This window comes from Anopheles merus, chromosome 2R, assembly GCF_017562075.2.
Source record: "Anopheles merus strain MAF chromosome 2R, AmerM5.1, whole genome shotgun sequence".
NCBI lineage: Eukaryota > Metazoa > Arthropoda > Insecta > Diptera > Culicidae > Anopheles > Anopheles merus.
Genome location: NC_054082.1, coordinates 14374176 through 14396837, shown reverse-complemented (window position 1 = coordinate 14396837; position 22662 = coordinate 14374176). Strand labels below are relative to the sequence as shown.

The following is a 22662-nucleotide window of genomic DNA, read 5'->3' as shown; positions in this document are numbered from 1 at the left end:
CTGCTTTCTTCGGAGGCCTGAGGTAAGGTAAGCCGAACACACTCCAAACCTCGAGCAGCGGACCAGCAACAGGGCAAGCGATTAAGCCGAATTGCCGTTTTCTGTGTGGGTGTGTCAGTAAGAGTGGGAGAGTTTCGGCTTCTTCCGTCCCCTCCACCGCTCTGTCTCTCTCTCTCTCCTTCTCTCGCATTCCAAGGCTAAACGGATGTTTGCGCATGGCGTACGAGAGCGATATTATTCAACAGTTTCTCAAAATCAACAGCCCTGTGCCATTATAAACTTGATTGAATTTTAACGATATCGACAACGGAGACGACCCTCGGTTGATCCGCCCGCCTGCTGCTTCTTCCTCTTTGCTGGAGAGAAGATAACAGCAACAACAAAAAAACCAAGCCAACCTCCTCATTTCGACTCTTCACAAACACTCCAGGAAACACTCCGCTGCGCCCGTGTCTATCTGCCAGCTCCCATCGGCTGTCCCTGCCAAACCACTACGGAAGCTTCATTTCCAAACCTATTCAGGTGATTTTCGAACGCTACAAAAGCAAACCAAAAGTGTGTGCAAATGCTTCGCGTGCTTCGTGCGGGTGTTGTTTGCTGCGGTTGTGTCACCGGTGTAAAGAAAGATGACTGTCGCGTGTTATTTATTTCAGGCACCATTTCACTTCCCGCTCAACAGGAACCAGTGAATGGGCCGCGGTGGGAGACTACCAAAACTTATTTTTAATAGAACGCAAAACCAACCATCTGGCTAGCGAATAAAAAACGCCAACGCCAAGCATCTCAATCCCGGCAATCCCGGGTAAGATAATGATGAAAATAGCAAATCCGCCTAGCCGCTGGGGTTGAAATTGAATGGTTTTTCGGAACGGCCCGAACTTCCTGCTTTGTTCTGCCTGCTCCCGGTTGCTTCTCGAAAAGGACGATTGTGAAAATGACAAAATCGTTCAGTGAAAATTATCAACAAACCATTCATTTTGGCAAAAGCGGACCCTCGAGAGAGAGAGAGAGAGAGAGGGAGGCGGACCGAGCAACATCACCTGTAGTCGCCGCGAAGCTGGCGAGGGTTGCCAACTGCCAACCACCTGTTTCTTGTCTCTCTCTCCTTCTGCGCTTCTGACCATTTTTGCCTTCGATTGGCACAGTTTCAACGAATGATTTTCATTCGCATAAAGCGACACCACCACCACGTTTATCCTCTCATCATCCCCGCTGCCCATCACTCCCATTCGATGTCATCGCTATTCGCCCTCGTTAGCGACAAGCAGCCGGGTTTCGATTGTGATGATTTATTTCCTATTTCATCGCTTTGCCGAACGGGACCCGGTGAAAGCACGTTTTTGTGTGGAGTGTGTTTTGGCCACGGCATCGAATGCACGGCAAACGGGGTAAACCTGACGAGAAGGATCTAAGTACGAGAGAAAGAGAGAGACAGAGACAGAAAGAGAGAAAATACCCCGTCGGTACGTGAATCGCGCTCGTGGTTGCGTCAGTTGCAAGCGCGCAAGGGGTTTTATTTTTCTTGCTCTATTTTCCCCCCAAACACTCGACAAATCATTACTGTAATGAGCTCGCCCGCCCGACTGTACCGTGATCGATTTCGGAGCAATCAGTGTGCCAGATGGTTTTCTTCTATTTTATGGGTGGGACAGGTTGGGGGTGCCTGTTTTCCGGAGAATTGAAACTGATTTTATTTTGAATCGTTTGTTTTCGGTAGCAATGAAACTGCAAACCTTGTTGGAGTAGCGTTCATTCGTACGTTTGTTAAACAAATTAATGTTTAATTTGTTTTGAAACATCACCAAATCGCTGAAAAGAAATTAAAGAGAATGTTCCCTCCTAGAAACATATCCCACATAGAAACACTCAACCCAAAGAAAGGATACCCGTAAGTGCGTGTTGGTTTTAACATGGATCTCGCTCTAATTCACTCAGTTCGAGTCATGCCACCTATACTTTCATTCAAGCTCCACCAAAACACGACCAATTGACTTTTGCTCCCCAACCGATGCGATAGAACGACGAAAGTCGAAACTCATTTCGTGGAATTCTTTTCCAATCAACAAACGCGACGATGCTACCTGGATCGTGTGCCCTTACCCGCACAGAAAATGGCCCTGCAACGTCCAATACCGCCACGGGTGTGACAATTAATCAATTGCTTGGATTGTTTTTAATTTGAAAATCGATATTCAATTTCCCTTTTTGAAGTGTTTTTCCTGCGACCAGACGGTGCCACTCAACGCCGGTGAATGCTTTCCCAGCCTAGATCGTGGATCAAGTTCACCATTCGTCGCATGCAAACGAATGAATGCCATCTTCGTGGCAAGCAGGATGGCAAGCACAATGGAAGAGGGAGAGTAAAACAAGTAATTAAAATTTCCTTTTCCCCTCTCCAGTCGTTCATCTTTCTCGGTCTCGTATTCAATAATGACCGTTACCGTTGCTCGCTGCTGGGTGCCGGGGGCTGACAAAGCAATAAACGCGTAAGGTGATGGTGGTAAAAACATACACTCAAATCGACAAACAAATGAAGCCTTGGTGGCGTGCTGGCGGTTCAAGTGCTGCGGCGCATCAGATCACCTTCTTTGATGGCCAGCGGAATGCTCAAATTACGATCTACCCCCGCCCAAAAGCGATTCGCCGAAGAGGAAACCCGACTCGAAGGATCTCGGGCGTCCTCGTAAATAAAGATTAATTGCATGCCGGCCGAAAAGGGACATTATTAATCGGGCGAGACGGGCAGAAATGTCAATTTGCTCTGTCTGCCGATCGTTGGACTGGTCGCTTTATTAACTGCTTGGGGCACGCCTGGCTCTTCCGCAGCTAATTGTTTCTCGTTATGATGCAAATTGGAATTGGCAAGCAGCAGATGCTGCACAGCGAGCGGGTGGAATGTTTGTGACATTAGCATAATGAGTATAAGGTCGATCAGTCGACCATACTGCAGGTTGTGCAACAGGTTACCTTTTTGTATTGTAAATGTGTCGAGCTTTATTTCAGTAGAAAAGTTTTTAAAAACAATGTTTGCTTTTTTCGTAGAAAAAGTGGTACGTTTTTGCAATTAAATGAAAATGCAAAACAAAAACTAAACTATCAATGTGACCCTAATCGTATTTTTCCTCGATTGTCATAAAGCAATCATTTGTACCGAATTATATCCGCAAATAAGACTCTCGAGCGTCCCTTAAATGGTGCACAGCATCGATACACTAAAGCGTCAATAAAACCCTCACCGACGAGCGGAAGTGAAATTTTATGAACCTCATCGTGCCAAACATAAACTCTTCATCCGCCACCCCGCCCAGGCCAGCCAGGAGGCCACACCGGTGCACTGGAATGGTGAGATTCGCTTCCAGCCTACAGTGAACCAAACTCTCGTCACGGTACATTTAACCCTGTACCCGTACCGTACGTTCGCTGCCCAATGAACTCTCAAACATGCCTGAAGCGTTTCTCCTCCCCCCCTAAGACTCCACTCCACCGCTTGCTCTGGGCGCCTAGGTCCAGCTAGGCGCTATTGAGTGCAGAACTCGAAGTGTTGCTGCCGTTAAGAGAGTCCGATGGATGCCGATGCTGCCTGGGCCGGGAGAAGCTAACGAGGGTGAAGATAAAGTATCGCCGTTCAATCTTTACCACCACGGCCACTTCACCACCTCATCGGCAGACAGCTCGGTATCGTACATGTGCGCCGGGACGCACCTGCTGCAAGTAGTTCGCCAAACCCGGCATCCAAAAACCCAACCCATCGCACGGTCTTTTATCCACCCAGGGCAGGTGGGCGAGCTGATCGTGATTGTTTTTGCTCTAATTCTTGCTCCCTTTTGGCGGGAGCTGGAGGTTTGTGCTAAAAGGGGCCCTCACCTGTTTACGTTTCGAGCGTGCCGCGTAACGAGCCCAGCCGACCGACCGGTGCGTCGTCTGGCGAAGAGAAATGAACCATCATTTGGCGTGTAATGAGTCAGATTTGTTGATGCTATTTATTCGCCCGATAGTTCATTGATTGGTCGTGTACGATAATGGTCGTACATTGAAGCACCCCGCAAATCGGCCAACGTCCGGCGGCACAGTTGATGGATCGTTTCGCTGGAGCATCCCGCCCAACGGAGCTAGACAAACCGACTGCAACCGATTACGAAACTGGATGGAGTTGGTTTGGAAATTATGCAAAACATCGCAACGCTAATTACGCCACGGCTTAATTGGGGCGTATTAAAAATACCCCCCGCGCTGTTGCTAAACCGATCATTGTACCCGGTTTTCAATCGAGAACAATAATTTCTAGTGCGCTTGCTAGGGGTAGAATCACACGGTGATTACCATTTCAATCACTGTCATTATTTACTGGCCGCAAACAGCCAGTGACGGATCCGATAGCATTACATTAGTAAATTGTTCGAAATAACATAATAGCATGTCGGGTTTTTTGTTACCTGCGCGTGAATGATTGATTGCCACACACAACGAGGGATAATGATTGCGAACCAATAACATATTAAACTGGCACCAAAACTGGCTGCCTCTTAGGAACAGTCTCTTTAAGAGAATTCACTCCGCTATCGGGCAAAAGCTGAACAAAACGGCTGTTGCCATACCGCTCAACCCAAACTCCCGAACTGGATCCGCATCTCGTGTGGGAAACAAAAGTCTAAAGTTTCAAGCTGCTCGTACGTAGCACGGGAGTACTCCTTTTTCCCACGACCGAAACGTTCCTCCCCTCACATCGGGGAGCGTATTATGTTTCATCACTTATAAAGCTATTACCGTACCGTACCGTACAACCCGAAGAAAAGTCGAATCTAGTTAATGGAGCTCCGATGGCACACAGGGTAAACACACACACACACACATACGGTGGTCACAGACTGGCAAGATCCCATACATATGCTACCGGTTCTACTTCTACTCCATCGAACCTTCATCTCTACTTGCTTTGACGCACACAGACACACACTCTAGCAGGGAAGAATGTACACGACTTCGACCACTTACAGAGGATGGGATGCTCTGTTCCGAACCACTCCTGATCTAGTCACGTCACTGCAGAAAGGCGAGCTCACTTCATTCCAGTGCACGCAAGAAGAATGATTACTTCACTCGGTCGATCTTCAAACAGCAGGGACGTGGTGTTTCGTGCTCAATCATGTCGAGCTCAAATTTCAAAGCCCTCGAGCCTCGCAGCCATGCCCTAATGCTGCACTCGCAAAGGGGTAATTTCTGACGACAGAGACGCTCCCATCGTGTGCTGACTCCGGTGCATCAGATTACCCTAGGCCTGGTTTAGATGCTCCAAATACACGTGCACAGATAAATCGTTTCAACGGCAAGAACAGAACTGCAAGTGCTGTTGCTTGCTTGCTCGCAATCGAATTCTTCAACTCGCTTTTCTAGGTTTTTTCATTTTCATTTCACCAAAGCAACAAAATGGGACAAATTTTCGTTCGTGCAAATGTTCAAACACGTTGATTTGCTTTACGTGACGGTAAAGGACCGATTTTGCATCCCCTGTATTCCACCAGACCTTAGCAGCAGCCTGCCAAGACTTTCCTTTTACCTCAGCTTAAAAGAAGCCACCGCACCCGATGATGTGATTTTGTGTCGCATAATATTCCTGCCGAAGGGATTTCCTACTTTGCTTTTGCAATGTGTGCAAGGGAAGGGTGCAAATAAAATGTTTTTCCCACGCTATCATGCCCACAAAACTTTGGGCCGAGAAAGGAGTGCAAAGAAAACAGGATCACATTTCATTTCGAAACGATCGGCAAAGCGATCGAAATAAAGAATAACAGAATGCCTACTGCTAGCCGGTACCTTTTTTTACCTCCCTTTCAGTCCTTTTCGGGCGATAAAAATGTTAACATTTTTCATCTTCAGCAGGCGCAAGAATGTGAGCTACCTAGTACTGGTACTGGTGATAAGGTAGAATATATAAAAAAATTGCTCACGAAATCTATTTTGCTTGAGTAATCCTCTCCGGCAGCCGAACACATCGGAATGTGAATTTCCGGTGATAAACACTCGCCACTGGGCACCGGGAACCGGTATCCCAACAACACCAATAATAAAAAAGAACGAAAGTGCGAAAGCAACCGGGGCAATGGCATCCCAAACGATGACGACGACGACGACGACGACGACGATGAGGAAATAGATAAATGTTTTCTGTTTCTATTTCACTCCAGGCAGATTTCGTCCTTCCTCGAGCCTCCGAAGTGACCGATTGATGAAAACCCTTTGCCACCGTCGAACGGCCGATCCTTTTCCGGGCCTTGATGCGCATTCGTCTATCTCATTTCCCGAGACCGATGCCTTAGGGCTACCGTAAAAAAGGTAACGAACCACCAGCACATTCATGCCCATTTCTGTCCACACACACACACACGTCGGTCTGGTCAAACGTGGCTGGAGGTTGCTTCGAAGCTATATCGCTAGCAAATTATCTGAGGATTATGCGTCACCTCGCAAAGGGGACGGTTGCACCCGACGTGGTACACTCTCGCCCGTACAGTGGCAGACCTGGGCTCGTTCCACACGCCACTAGTGCTCGGGCAATCGTACTACGACAAAACCGGCACCTCGGATGAAAAAACCGGCTAATGGAATCGGGATGAAACCCATCCCCATCGTGTCGCCGGCCTGCCTTCGTCACGGTGATTTTCTCAGCCTTTGGTGCAAATCCGATCCGAAAGGGATGCGTTCGATCAGCTCCATCACTGGGCACGTCTTCGCATTGCTCCACTTTGCCAAGACTCGCATTGGATAGATATTTCTACGAAGTTGAATTGACCGCCGGGGCCGATGCTGGTGCAGGCAAATAATATGGCAAAGATATTGCAGAAGCGAACAGACGTATGCTCCCTTGTCAAATAAAAGGCGCAAACAGGGTGGGAAAGCTTTCAAACAGTCAGTCCTAGCTCAAGATTTTAGCCACCAGTCGGCATTATTGAGTGTTAAGATGTGAATAGTTTGCGAAAGCAGTCAGATTTGAATCATTTGCCGGAGGGACATTAACAAGGGATCAAATCTGATTCAAAGGGATGCTTGAGTCTGTAGGTGCTCTATAGGAGCCATATCGAAATTCTACGTCCTTTGCCATAATATTAAAATGAGTATTTACCTGAATCGCATTGCATATCTTCAGGCGCTTTGTGTTAATTATCACCCTAACTATGAATTCGCGTAGAATGTTTTATGCAATCAGCATCATATTCAGCCCGAGCGTATGCTATTCTTCTTACAAAAGCAGTAATTTTTCATTATATTTTTGTTCCCGTTGCATTTTACCTTTTCGGTTCACATGACTTACGGAAGTTTTTCTGTTTCTTTTTAGACTTTGCACGAACTGCTTCATCATTTATGGTTTGAACGTAAGGTAAGTTTTGTTTTTACGACTCTATTTTCTACTTTTAGCCAGCTGTTTTTTGCCACCTGCCGCCTGCAAAAACTATTGTGCCGTACAGCCAGAAGCCCATTAAAACGCCGGACAAACAAGTCATGTCCTGCACTTTACTCGCCCGGCCATCGTAATGACATATTCAAAGATGAATACAGCGCACCGCACACCGCGTAATGAGACATTTCGTCCGGCGTTGATAAGAAAAAGCCATTAAGGTGGTTTAGAAAGAAATTCGGTTTCATTAAAAGTGACACCAGCAGAAATGAATGCGAAACAGGATGGGCAGTCACGTCAGCAGCAGCAGCAGCAGCAACATCACAGGACAGGGTATCAGGTGTACTGTAAAGGAGCGCAAAATAAAACAGCGTTTCCATTTGCCGCCCGCCTTCCACCGGGCTCTGGGGCAGGCCCAAAAAAACTATGGCTACGGTGCTGTGTGTAGAAATATGAAAACCACCTTTCACTCCCGCAGCCGTTTGAAGGTTTTATTCTGCACTTTGTGCGGTACGCGAAAGACGTTCGTAAAATGAAACGCGACCCAAAAGACTGATGGGTCCGGCGTCGAGCGTCGGCCCGGCGAGGAACTAGCTAAATTTGTTGAAAACACTTACCGTTGCCTTTTCCGTCAGTAACCGGGAAGCTGTCGCCCGGTTGCGAGAAGGACTTGTTTAAGATGTGCCCTTCTCTGGTTTTATTGCACCATGCCGACTCCCACGGGGATGGGTGAGTGGTTGTAATTTGACCCAACCGGTCCCAGCCGTTCCATCATTCGAAGGACGGGTTGTTTCTCACTGGGCAAAGCGGTGTGAGTGAGCATAAAACACGGGGCCACTTCACTTATAATTTAATGACCGAAATTATAAACCAAGATTTGTTGTCTCAAATTAGTTGCAATGTCTGTGCAGTTGGTGATACACTCGGTACATGCTTCATACTTGCCTGTATTAGAGAAGGTCTCCCTCCTAAACGAAGATGACAAACATTTGTGAACTCATTCGAAGAAAATACATTCAAACAAACATAACTCAATTAAACCGGCGAGCCGGCATTTAAATTCCACCGAAGCGCAGTCTCCCACTTGAAAAAACACTTTAAGAGCCAGCTCCAGCGCAAGTCCCCTCGCCCTAGAGACCGGAGCTGCACGACGTCGGCCTTACCGACCGCCAATACATCATCGCGGCACACCGCCCTGGTTGCGCGATACTCGGTCACGGTCGATTGAACTTTGGCCAACTTTTGCACTAAGCCACGGGTGATTGACTTGGCTGGGAAATGTTTTCATCGTTATTTACATTGCGGTGGTACGGTTGGGCGCTCGCCTCCCCTGGCCGTTCCCCAGCCATTTCATCAAATCGCTAAACGATCGTACAAATCGTGACGAGGTTTCGTTTGGCGCGGTGGCAGGGGAAAGGGCAGGGGTGCAAAACTTTTGCACCCTACAAGGGCGATGGTTGGAGCGTTCACCCGCACGCTGCACACCGCTTGTGCTTGACTGTTCCATTTCAGGTGTGCCTTTCATTTTCAAAATCTTCAAACTACTTTTCGCTTTTCATTGTGCTTGAGCCGAGCCGTGGGGCTCTTGGCGGGCCGTGCTCAAACCCGCCCCCACCTGCCCCGTTTTGGCTGACAGGTACAACAACACGAACAACACAGACACACACACACACACGCACACAGGTGAGTCGCGCTGTTCGAAGTGGAAACCTTCCGTGCGAAAGACTAATCCTCAACTCGGTCGACGGCGGGGCACGGCGGCTGCCGTGTGCACACGATAAGGCTGCAAGCAACATGCACGAAATGCCAGCCAGCCAGCGTGTTTGTGTATGTGTGTATGTGCAAATAGTCACGAACCTTTTTTTCTGGCGAGACCGGCAAGAGGCCGGCGGGACAGGGGTGGCCGTTGAACTGCGGGAGTCATTTGCCGCTTCTCACGTGCCGACAACGTTTAATTAAACCCCGTGGGTAAATATTTTCCCTAACTGCCAACCGTTCATGGGTTTATCCTTGCTGCCTCTATCTCTCATCTCGCCGCGTTTCGTTCCAAAGAACCATTGTTGTCGTGTGTGTGTGTGTTTTTTTTTATTAGCAGACATCTTCAAACACGCGCGCGCCCATGCAAACGGGGACTGAACACACCCACACCCACAACCTAGCGCATCCCTCAAGCACCGGTATGTCAGATTTATGCTGATAGCGGAGTGTGCTCGTTTTTCTTGCAAGCGAAAGATAATCAACAAAACCCGAGCCCGAAACGTTCGAAACGTAAGTGAATCTATCCTTACTGCAGGGCAGACAGGGCGTGCTAGCGGGGTATCGGGGCGGATGTTTAACGAACCAAATGCTTCCGGTTTTTGTTGTTTCGCCTTTCGCCAATTGCCCTCGCGCTGCCCTGCCCTTCCGCCTGTCACTGCAGGGAGCTGCCGACTGTTAACATCTTGTTAAAATGCTCCGTATCGCTCGTCGCTGCCGGCACTTGGCTCGTCCATTACGCCGCTCCGGGGTAAGTGGCTTGCCCGAGGATATTGCATGCTTTTAGCCAGCCACCGTAGCCTAGAGGGAGCAGCAAGACGATGTGGTGCTGCTTCGGGCTGTCGACTTGTGTTGCTACTATGCTTCCCAGGGGGGAGAAGAGGGAGTCTCATGTGCCACTTAATTTACACACCTGATGGTGTAGTTTCTTTCGACGAATTATTAGGCTTTCACCGAGCTTCGAAGGCTTGATGGTCCGAAATGTGATGGCAAACTGCTAGCGCAAGAGCGAGCGATGGCACTGGGAAGCTTCTTAGACCTTAAGTGGGGAGCGCTGCAAGGACACATGTATCGACGAACAACGACTTTATGGACGTAATTACAGGAATAGTTTAACAAACACTTGACAATACAAGCAACAATCTATCAATGAGAAATATTAAGTGATTGTATGTACGTTAAATATTGCTTTTTTATGACCACTACGCATATCAAATACCGTCAAAATGTACAGCATGAGATACTAAATGAAGCTTTATGTTGTTCCGAATTATTGAAAACATTTTATAAACCCCATTGTAATTCATTTTCTTATACATCCTAATTCATTAAGAAGTATAGGAAGCATGGTTGATTACAATGCAGTTGGTGAAAGAAATATTTTTATCTTTCACAGCATTTCCCACGATTTTTCGGTTGGATCGCATAACTTTTTGGTGGCTTCCCATCTTGTTTTGGTATGTTGTCACGTGTGTTTTGTGAGCGTTTCGCAATTTTTTTTTTGGTTCAATTGTATTGATATCCAATCGGACGATCACAATAAATAATGGGAACTAATTAAAAATCTAGATACGATGAATAAATCGTCAGACGAGCCCAAACAATTATGTGTACCTACCAATAAATCGTGAGAAACCCTGTAATGTTCTTCCATTTGACGTAACGTCCTACGCGGACATGCCAGATTTTACAGGTTTTTGAGACTCAATTCATTACCATGCAGGCGGATAGTCAGTCCTTACAACGGAGCGACTGTTCATTGACAGCTTGATCCCATGACGGGCATTTTATTAAATCGTTCATGTGGATGACTGTACCATGGAACCATCCCAATTTTCCTTCATTGTTAAATATGGAAGGGAAAAAAATGTGTAAAACATGGATTCAAAGCTCATAGTTTCACGGACACTTTCACTCGATCACAATGCTAAAGTTGTGCAAGTAGTTAAGCAAAACTAATGTGTATGATATTTAACGAAACGATTATTTTTGATGATTTTGACGCAAATGTATGGCAATAAATACTCTTTTAGATAATTTAAATCACAGGAAAAATGCATCCACATGAATTCTAATTCATGTTCCACAGTACCACACGCTTGAGTGGTTGCATTCACTGTGACTCACAGTGCTGACTCACTGTTTTTACCCTTTTGTGAATTAATGATAAATCAGAGTGTAAGCGCAGATGGTGGGGCATCGTCAAAGCGTCATACATGCTTTTCTACGAGAGTTTCATCAAAATTGCTAGCTGGCAAAAATCAACCCATTCAGTCACTTTTTCTTCAGCCACACATCTCCAGTATAAACGTTTTTCAGTCTCGTTTCTAAGAAATAGCACTAAGTGCATTACGATCTCTGCAAGCGCACGAAATTGTTTCATTACACCTAAACACGATTTATGATAATTAAACTCATCCACAGCATATTAATTAGCAGTTTGCTGTCATCATCACCATCGAGACTTCATGTTCCAGCTTAAAAAAGGGCAACCCACCGTTGCTTTCTAGGAACAGAAATAACAAAACTCCATGCCTCCCCACCGCACAACTTTCCCATTACGTCGTGGGCGTTCCAGAGCGGCAGAGATTTCGCTATTTTTCAACGTCACACTCACACACACACACACACACACACACACACACACATTCAGTTTTTAATTGACAGTGTCGCCCGGTTCCGACCTCAGCAGACATTACCGTCTGACAGGCGAAACGATTCATGGCGCTTCGTGACACGCATTCGGTGAAAATTCGTGACTGGCGGTGAACCCTACCCTTCTACCCCGGCGGCACTCTACTCGCGCTGTCTGGCGGATCACGCGCGTGGTTGTTGGCTGTTGATTTCGGGACCGGAAAGACCGCTGCCTCCCAGCGTATAATCAACGCCTCCCAGTTGGGGTCGGAACACAGGAACAGACGCTTCACCCGTGCGAAACTCGATTTGCAATCAAATAATTTATATGCAAATGATACGAGTACATCACCGCCAACGCAAATGGGACGGAGGAGCACTCGGCATACGCGCGGAAGCTTCCCGTGGAAACAGTTCGTACTTTCACAACAGTTTCACGCCCCTCCCGCCTGCCCCGCGCCGCAGCAGAGCTTTCTCTCGCACCATTGTTTCGCTTGTTTCACACTTGTCAGCAGTTGGGCGATTTTGTGGTGCTTCCCGGCGGAAGTCGAGCGAATCGAGCGGGCCCGTCCGGTCAGTGTGTGTGTGTTTTAACCTTTCAATTTGTGTGCGCCACACGCGCGCACAAGGTGACAATTTTTGCTGCCCCACGTGCCACTTTATGCTCACGTGGCAAATGGCAAATCAACCCGCGGGAGGGTTGGCACTGGTGGGCGCGCTGGCGAAAAATCATCAATCGGTCACGAACGGTTAATTTTGTGGATTTGTACCGCAGTCCTGCTTTGATCCTTTGCCGAACGTAATTGGTTTATAGCATTATTGCTTGCCTTTTTGGAAACAAAAAAAATCAATCATATCGTAACGTGATAATGCTCTTTCCCTTGGAATACCTCTGCACAAACTGTGCCGGTATTTGTCGTACAAAAATCCGAACAGTGATCGGGTTACGCTCTGATTAATTCTGATTTACACTACCGAAACGGACGCAACAACCATCCTTGCTCACTAAATCTTCCGGCGAACGAGCTCAAAAGTTACATTCAATTCCGCTTTATAGCACTGCGCCCATCGTTTGGTGACTGCGGCCTTTGTCTTTTTTTTTGCTGTCTCCGGTCAGCGCTCCGCTTGGATGTTGCAAAACGTTACCTTATGCTTATAGCCTTGCACGAGTCGGCCTCCCCGTTCAAGCCCAGCACGGACGGAACCGTAAATCTCCGACACTGACACGTACGATCAGGTGTACGAATCTGCACCATTTCCATTACTCACTCACTAACGAGGTTTACTCGACACGACACGACAACAACGACTCCATTCCATTCATTCGTCTATCTGTCAAAGGCGCACCAGCGCACATTCATTTGCGATGGCCATTTGGCTGCCACTATGCTGCGGCGCTGGCGCTACCCCACCCGTGCTGTCGGTTCTTTGTGCGAGATTTGTAGTTCGCAAAACGAAAACAATCGCTTCAAAGCGCTGGCAGGACGGTTCGTGCGCGGCGGGCACACACCAAAGGCAAAAACACATGCTGACGAATAAAGAGCACAGAACAGAAAAAAAACTCCGCTCAGCAGTAATATCCATCCCTCAAAACGAATGTGAAAACGTACGAATGTGCGCATAAAGGCGTCTGGGAGGCAAAACGTGGCAATGCGTTTGTGTGTATGTGTGTGTACATGTGTGTTGTTCACATGTGCGAACGAGGTAAATAATAATCCCTGCAGTGTGTAACGGTGGCGAAGATGAGCCACTTCTTTTTTACTTCCATTTTTGTTGCTGCTCCTGTTGTTTGCCCTTCATATCTTGCCCGGCCAAATGTTTCGTTATTCGTGGAAAAAGGGGGAAACCTGTTCGTTCTCACCCGGGAGAGAGGGAGATGCCACTTCTTTGTGCTTGGAGGTTGTTCGACGCTACAACCTTTACACTGATGTGCAGCGTTATTAAATGATTCATCGTACGGGAGCATACCGGGAGCTTGTTAGCCTCACTCGAACATGCTTGCATATTGACATGGAGTGTGAAAGAAAGAAGCTTACTGTTGCAGAAAATGGGCCCTGTTACTAGGAACAAAGCAGGCAAATCTTTTACATGTTACCTATTACCACCTTAGGCTGAAAAGGCACCGAACCCCTGAAGAGCAACATTTTAATACCTTTTTTTCTAGAAACGGGGCCAGCAGGCGCAAACAAAGCCGGCACAAAACCGCACACCTCACAGAGTTTCACTACGACGGCAAGCTCAATGCGTAGCGAGTAGCACTTCCAGTTTATGGGAAGATTATGCATAAAGCAAAGCATAATTTATACGCTTCAGCTTTCCATACTTTCAAGCATAAATCCATACTAAAGAAGCTGGAACATTTGCTTTCCGGCTGCAGACGCAAAACCTTCTAACCGATCGATTTTCTGCCACCAACCACGCAGCTGTATTCAAAAATCATTAACTTTCCCTTTAACGAACATTACCTGTGCCATAACGTACTGGGCGCCTCCATTAAGACCAGCAGTAAGTGTGTGTGTGTGTATGCGTGTGCTTTGGCCGCTCCCGATCACGTCCGAATATTTACGCGCACTGAAATTGTAATAATCGTGCAATAAATCACACCGTTAATGAACTGCCACACTCCTGGCACTCCTGCCAACCCGCCGGGCCATTGAACCCCGCCGCCCGGGTGCGCTTTAATTTCTTATAATTTAAAGTCATAAATTACAACCTAATTTTTGCGAACCATTTACTTTACCATACACCATACACCGTGCCGGTTTTGGCCGCCTGCGTTGGCCGCCTGCTGTATCGGTCGGCTAGATGAAACGCAAACGATTGGAGCACTGGGTTTAATACATTTTTCCACGCGCTTCCAAGCCGAACAGCAGCTCCCAGTCTGTGCCCCCGGAGCACATGGACCGAAGACGAAGACGAACGACGGTGAGCGAACGAAACAACCTGGTGCCGCTCAGCCGGAACGGGACAGCCAATCATTTGGACCCAACCTCAGTGCCGGGACAATGCCAGTCGCTCATGTTTTGCAAGGATTAATTTATTCCAGCTGCGTACCCATCGGAACGTGCGGTCATGTACACACGCAACAGCGCACAATATTTACGGCTCGCTCGTCAATGTGAGCCGACGGGGCGTACGGGGAAGATGAGAAGGAGGAGCTGGCACTGGCAAACAGTCCAAAGCAAACGCAACACAAAAAAACACCCACCAACGGTAAGAAGTTTTACTTTGCAACGGCCATAGCAAAGGGGAAGGAAAAATCTAGAGTACCGATCTTTTGTTGCGCTGTTCTAAAACGTCGGCAGCCCCTTCGGGACATGCTGAAATGGTACCGCGAAATGGGGGAATAAAATCGAAACACTTGTGTAGCCGTAATGGCGAATCGGTGGACGTGATTCGGTTTGACATTTGAACCATCCGAGCCGATTTTTGGTTGCGTTTTTGGTTCATTGGGTTTTTTTTTTGCGTTCAACTAGTCATCGGCATTGGGTCGTGGGCCGGATTGGGAGGGGTACGTCGGTGGAAAGTATTTACTTTCCGATACCAGTAGGCGCACCAGGGAGGGAAGCTGATCCAATCTGGATCGGTTTCACTTGATCGAATGCGGCGATAGCCTTTTCTGTAATTCTTTTTTTTTTGGGTGTAGAAACTGATAACATGATTTATATCTAATCAAGGATCGTGTAACAGCGAATACCGTGGAGAAAAAAGCTCTGCGCCCTTTGCTTCGCAAACGTCAATGGAATGTCAATCATTTGGATTTCTACTTTTTGTTGCGTTGAGGAAAAGGAACTGAATTATACAATCTGAGTGTTTTTTGTACCGATGCTAGGAGAAGGTTTCGAACATATTCCACGTTGCGTACATAGCCCAAACGATCTTCGTGATTATTTATTTGGTGGTGTAAAGCATTCAATAAGTTTGTTATTTAGTTAATTCAAACAAATAACATTTATGCAGTTAAAAATAGGGGGAAAAACTTCATAAATTGAATCATGTTTCATTTAGATCTAGTTTGAAGGTAGGTAACCCAGTTGAACTAACAAGTTTTTTCTTTACAGAATTTTCCTGGAAATCTCATAATTGTGAGCCCCGTCATTGACTCTTTGGAAGTGAACTTCGTATGCTGTAAATTGGACTCATGGCACGCTATTTCGACAGGATCCTTGGAAATTCTTATTGGATTTGCGCAGCAAGGGTGCTATAGATTCCAATTCCCATTAAGTTCATTTCACTTAAGAAAGACTCAATAAAGTGTCCCATAGCTATGAGAACTCCTGGAAATCCCTGTAAGTTGCACAAAAGGTTGGGTGACATGTACAGCGCTATCATAACTTGGCTTCGACTTCATAGATATACTATCTGAAGGATTTAAATGTTTTCTAATAAGTCTCCATGCACTCTCAAATCATTTCGAGGAAGTCAATTTAGATGAGTATGCAATAATTCACTCAAATACTCGTCGTCTATTTAAGCGACAATTTGATTCGCAAAACGAATCTTCCACAATCGCAGCCAAATCTTGTACCAATCGCATTAAAACCACACTTTGGCAGCAACAGTCGAACTCTCCACCTCAAAAACTCTGATCCAATTCAACCGTACCCGAGTGCCCCAAGCACTTTAGCAAAGAAACATAATTTAAACTTTCCCATTCGCTTTCAACCGTGTTCCGTTTCCCGTTCGGAAGCGTCCCATTATCGCTTCGACAAAGACCACCCGCCCGCCCGCCAACCCGCCATCCAATCGTGATTGGAACCGTCGCTTCGCCATTTACTCATTTATCGGACAGAAATGAAACAACAATTGAAATTGTTCTGGCATTCTGCGAAAACCACGTTACACTTTCCGTGCTTTTTGCCCCCATTGCAAACATTTTCACAGTGTATCGACCGACCAAAGCAACGGTAAGAAAGTTGCAAACAGTCTCCAGCAAAATAAAAAAAAGGCAAGAGCAAAACCCTTATCGTTGCTCGAAGAAGAAACCCATTTCTTTACCTTTACCGTCTTTCGACGCGTTACCGGGCAAGGGAAAAACGAACCATCTCAACACCGCCACCAGTTGCCGGTGAGCACTTTCCCATAGCAATTCAACCCAAATGGAGACAAATTTTGCGCAACTTCAAACCGGAAATGGCCGGAACCAAGGCACAGTGCCGTGCCGGCCGGCGGAACGGGGAAAGTGTCCGAGAAGCTGGTGCTAGCGCTAGCGCTACCCACTTTCCCGGCTGATTCGATTCTCGCCCCAACGACCCTTTGTCGTTGTGCATCCACCTGTGCGACACAATTGCACTTCAAAATGAAGCCCCCAGTTGCTGCCGGGTGAGCAGAGTAGTACGACCGACGCCAGCCATCGTCCCGAGTGGCGAAGAGTGGATTTTCTTCGTCGGCATGCGAAACACTGCGTCGCTTCGGGATCGCCGTTCATTTCAATTTCCGCGCTGGTTCTGACGTTTGCTCCACTTTTCCATCGTCGCTTCAGCTGGCGGTGTCGGCTGCATTGATTAAATCTCACGATCCAATTACCTTACGCGGCCAATGCACTGTGTGGACTGTTGGACGGTTTCTTCCAACTCCGGGACTACTTCCGCGGCCAGCGTTGGACACTGGCAGTTGCATCCGGTGCTGAGTTGTGCGCAGTGGAATGCAGCCTTTAAGAGTTTGCTGGTTCTAATTAAATCACGGGCAACTGCTGTGTTTGTTGAGGGTTTGCTGAGATGCCCCTGGGGTGCTGTAGCTATTTTCAGCCAATGTTTATGTCTTTTAAGATTTCTATTCAACGGGTTGTAACGATGATTTGCAAGCGTTTTCAAAATAAGCTCGTTACTATTAATTCATAGAATTACTAGATAAAATATTCCAAATGAGACTGTGCTAGGTTAGACCAGTAATGAAGGTTAAGCTTTGTCTTTAAAAACGGCTCAAGCGTGAGTTTGTTTTACAGAGAAAACACTGCTCAAAACTGTCGACAATGCATATCACTGCACAATAATAAAACATGTCACGTAAACAATCGTTTCCTCTTCAAACATCCTCCTCATAAAAGTCGATCGCTGTCAAAGTCGCTAAAAATAATCTCAACAATTTTGTGTTTTTGTTTCCAACACATTCTTTAAACTTCGCGCCATGGCCGCTTTTACCGTCAAAGATTCTCCTGCCTCCTGCTGGCTTCCCACGCTCCTCCCGAGCTCAACCATTCAACCCCACGTTCGTCCTGCGTCATTGTTTCGCTCGCTTTTCACGCCACTTAGCAGCGCGAAACAATGCCCAACAGCAATTAATGCCCTGCGCATTAAACGGCAACGATGCATGATTAATGTTTTAATTACAAGCAACGCCATCGACAGGACAACTTCCTGCAACCCGTTACAGCGCACCGCCGCCCTAACATCACCACCCATCGTCGCTTCTAATTGTGAGCAGAGAAGAAATGAAGATTAAGATGAAAATCTGCCGCAATGTCGTTCCGCCTGACGGCGTACTTTCGCGCAACAGACGAACGCGCGTGCCGAGGCCGAGGAAAGGATGCGGATGCGAGCTTTTCTTTTATTGCAGCTCCCACCACGCGCACACCACAATACACAACCCCTCGGGCTCGCTTCACCCATGCTCCGTCCCACCGATGGGTGAGGCTTTCGCACCTCTCACCCACTCACCCTGTGAACTCTCTTTTCATTTGTGCAAAAATCATCCAAATCATGACTGTCACACCGTTCGTTGCCATTATCCTTGGCGCGTGGCAAAGCCTTCCGAGGCCGCCAGTCGTAATCGTTTACGATTAGGATGTTAATCTGATATTTAAATACAGTTTTATATTCCCTTCGCGCGGGGGTTTTCCTTTTCGCAGGACTGAGCCCTACGCGCGCGCGAGAAAGAAAGACCACCCCAAAAAGTCAACACAGAAAGACGGCCACCACGGCACGGTTCATTAAGCCCATTGGTTGGATCAATAAAATTGCTTTTTCATTTTGGGATGAGCAGGCAGTTTTGTTACTTCATCAAAACCGGCAAAATTCGGTAAGCGTAAAATGGTTGTTTGAAACTCATCGTTCAAGCTTTAAATAGATGGCGCGAAGTTCAAACAAGCACATTATATAATTAGACTTGAAATCGCAACCAAATCCCACCTCAAGAAATTGTAATCCTCCGTGAAGCTCCATTGCTCAAAACAGCCACCGCAGTGGAGATAAATGAGTCCCCGGCATAAAGGGCGATAAATTTGACTGGCGCACTCTTGCGCTCACTCACACCTCGCCGTGCGCACCACTAATTGTTCGCATGATTAATGAAATTTTGTCACGATTGCCATTGTTTTTGCAAACCCTCCCCGTTTTGCGCAACACTGCCGAAAACAATCCTACCCGTACACGGTTACGAATACTTTCGGGCTAAACAATCAACCAAACTGTTCCTGCGCGCATTACATACCACACCTTCGGGGCCTGTTTTGTTGTGCGTGGTGCGCGGAATGTGGTCGAGGTAAAGGGGTAAAGATGAAAGTTTTCTTTGTTTGTGATTAGATTTCCTCGTCGTGCGCTACCGGCGCTGATCCCACACAGCACTGTTCATCTCGATGGCGTTGGCTCGTCATGTTTCATGCCAAGAAAGCGCGGCAAAGATCCCGTCCATTTCCACCGCCCCAGGCCCCGACGGCGGTGCTAAACTGGTAAAACTTTCGCAAGCATTACTCAACAACACAACCTCCTCCAGGGCGGGAACCATTGCGCATCCGCACCCGCACCAGGTCAGCGATGCAAAGGGCAACGAGGTTGGTGTGTGTGTGTGTGTCTCGGAACCGGGTAGGCAGTGGTGAAGTAGTTTGATTTCGTCTGCCCACCCAAAAACAAATCCGTGCACCTTCGGCTGGATCAAGTACGCGAAGTGGAGGGGAGCCTTCAAGCACTCCCACACTTCAACCGAACCTCGCACGTACCACGGGTGAGAAAAGCTAACAACTGCCAAACAGTAAACATTAGCTTACACCTACCCTGGCGCGTGCACACCTCCACCGACGAGGCTGCGGTCGCTTAACGTTTTATGCCGCCGCGCATCATTTCGCGTGCAAGCAAGCGTAACAACCAAAGCATTTCGTTAGCGCGCAAAGCTTATGCGCCCCAACCTTCCCAACCCGTGATGCGTATTTCTGGGTGGCACCTTTGCACCAAACATGCTATCCTTTTTTTGCCCCCCCCCCCCCCCCCCCCCGACGAGGTGCCGTGGCCTTGTGGAAACTCTTCCCTTCGTGAGATCACTTCAATCGGGTTTTGGTTCACTGGGCCGGGATCACAGTTGATGATTATGCTACAGCACAACGATCCTCCCGCGAGTAGTTGGTTGTGTGGGTGACACCCGTTTGAGCCGTTGTGCCACCCACCAGCGGTTTAGGACAAGCGTTGCGTTGTAAAATATTCCTCACCGGGTGTCGTTCGATTCGATTGCTTGCAGAGCTGTGTCGGTGCGCCCCTCCCATCAATCATGTGGGAAGTTAAAATGCGTACAATAAAAGTGTTATTTTCCTTTCTTTACTACGCTACAGCGTTTCGGTGCGCCGAGAAGGATCATAAAACCACACGTCATCGTTCAGGAACCGTTCTACAAAGAGAACGAGCTTGCGAGTTGCGAAATGTTAAAAATTTCGACATTTTCATAGAAAGCTAATCGATTCTGTCAATCAAAAAAGGCTCAAATATGATACAAAAAACATGTATGTAGACATTTTTTATTTGTTACAATTTTGAGATTAGAAGATTATTAGCCTTCTATGATAACTGCAAGCAAATACTATAAAATATATTATACAATGCGTGTCTATTTGTAACCCTAATATTCACCAGTACGGATGCAATCAAAGCAAAAAAGAAAAATATTATTTTCTGTTGTTTGCAATGCAGCATGATGAAAAAGATTTTACTTCACTCTTTTTTGTGGTAATGCAATCAAAATAAGTGATATTATACAAACATTTTCCCTTCGAATCACCACAAATGGGAAAAAACACTCTCTATTTGTTAAAGCGCATAAAAAACAAACAAAAAACGAAACAATCACTCAATGCTTTCATGAACAACCCACATTGCTGTAAATATTGCCGCTCGCACATACTGTACGGAGCATATTCTGCCGAACTGCGAACTGCACGTTCCATGTTTGTTTCCGCGAAACATATTTCATCCCATCTTCTTCCACCTTTTTAATCACCTGATCCAACACTCACGCTTTCATTGTTATTAATTCCCCTTAAAAGCCACACTTTTCCGGTGAAACGATTCCCCCTCCCCCCCCTCCCCCAAAGTGCTTCATTTCCATTCCAACGAATTTACCCACCCACCAGCGATTGATTTGAAGCCGTCCAGTTTCCGTACTCCCTTAAGACAAAATCAATACGGCATCGGAAAAGTTCGCTAACGAACTGCAACCAGCAAACGGGAAAGGGACAACGCAAACAACGACTCATTTCTCTTCGTTTCATTGCGAGGAAAATCCTTTCAAAATGGGAAAGGTGCAACCATAACCATCATTTCACCGAGCCGAAGATGCACAGGTTTGGCGTGAAGCAGAGCAGAGAAGCGCCACGAAACGAAGTAAAGCAGCAAAACAAACAAACGAACAAAGCGAAACAAAAAAATACAGCGCACACACTACAAAAACAAACAAATAAATTTCCGCTCGCCCGACAACGATAACAAATGGTAATTTATCACGAATTGTTTTCCAATGGGTCCCTATTTATACAGAGGGATTTCATTTTTATGGTTATGGTTTTTGCAGCGCGGCTGCAACTTGTGCGGGCTCCGCGCACACTATATCTGTGCCTCTCACCCTCTCTCTCCCTTTCGCTGGCTTCCTCTCTCGGTTGCCGGAAGGCACGGAATGAACGGCAAAAAGAAACGTCGCACAACAACCAAACCAACGCAACGAGGACACTTTGTGTTGCGCTTCCCGCGTTTCCGCTTGCAATCATCCGTCGTGTGATTGTTGTTAGTCCGGGTGGGAAAGGAGGTTTTTTTCTTCACCCTGAAACCCCCGGAAACTATGTGCTCGACCCATAGTTTTGATTCAAGCGAACAAGAGCAACGTGCAAGAAACGATCACACAACAGCAACAAAAAACAGCGCTGCCATCCAAGATAAGGTAGATGACACGTGAAAAGAGAAACATTATTTGACCGGTCGGTCGGACTGGTCCGTCCGGGCCGGGCCGGGTCGCAAAATGCGCCGGAATGTATGCAATTCCGCCTGCCCAGAAACCAGGCAGTCAATTCGTTCGCCTGCAGCCCAGCGCACGACATTCCATTCCGCCTTTTTCGGTGTCGGAGCGGTCAGGCGGGGTGCAGGTTTTCCCCTTCGGAAGACATATTTCGCTTTTCATCCTTGCCTTCATCCATCCCAGGCACAATCCCCAATCCCGTATGCGGATGCAACTCCGCCGCACACGTGTGTAGCGGGGAGGAAGGAAGGCTATAAAAAAGCATATGTTTTTTTTTTTCTTTTTTCGAGCCCGAATGCAACGAACAACGAGCAAAACCGGGAGCGTGTTTAATGTTTTCACAGTTGTGACCAAACACTGTGCCAAAATGCTGTGCCGTTTTCTCCATTTCATGCATGGCCGCACTGAAACATGCCAAATAAAATGCCCCACACACACACATACATGGTCACACGCATAGACACGACGTTCAATCGATTGTGATTGTGGCGGGACGACGAGAGAGAGAGAGAGAGAGAGAGAGAAAGAGAGGGAGAAAGTGAAATAAACGAACGTCACGGGAATGAAGACAAATACACGTGGCGAATAAAATATGCTTTACGCCGGTTTTATGGCCAATTTGGTGTCGTCCGTTTTTGCACCCGGTTTTGGCGGCGATCGGCCGGTCGGGTCGGTGT

General features: G+C 47.1%; 1 protein-coding gene across 9 annotated transcripts in view; it reads left to right on the top strand.

Moving 5' to 3' along the window:
* The window catches only part of LOC121588753 (dipeptidase 1), a 125383-nt gene that overhangs the window by 82702 nt on the left and 20019 nt on the right, over nucleotides 1-22662 (top strand). For 8 of the 9 annotated variants that reach the window (XM_041907069.1, XM_041907068.1, XM_041907067.1 and 5 more), the window contains one exon: nucleotides 7331-7372. The gene's annotated coding sequence lies outside the window, so the exon portion shown is untranslated. Of the gene's footprint in view, nucleotides 1-6250; nucleotides 6331-7330; nucleotides 7373-22662 lie in introns of those variants that run through there. The other variant, XM_041907070.1, reaches the window with a different exon arrangement.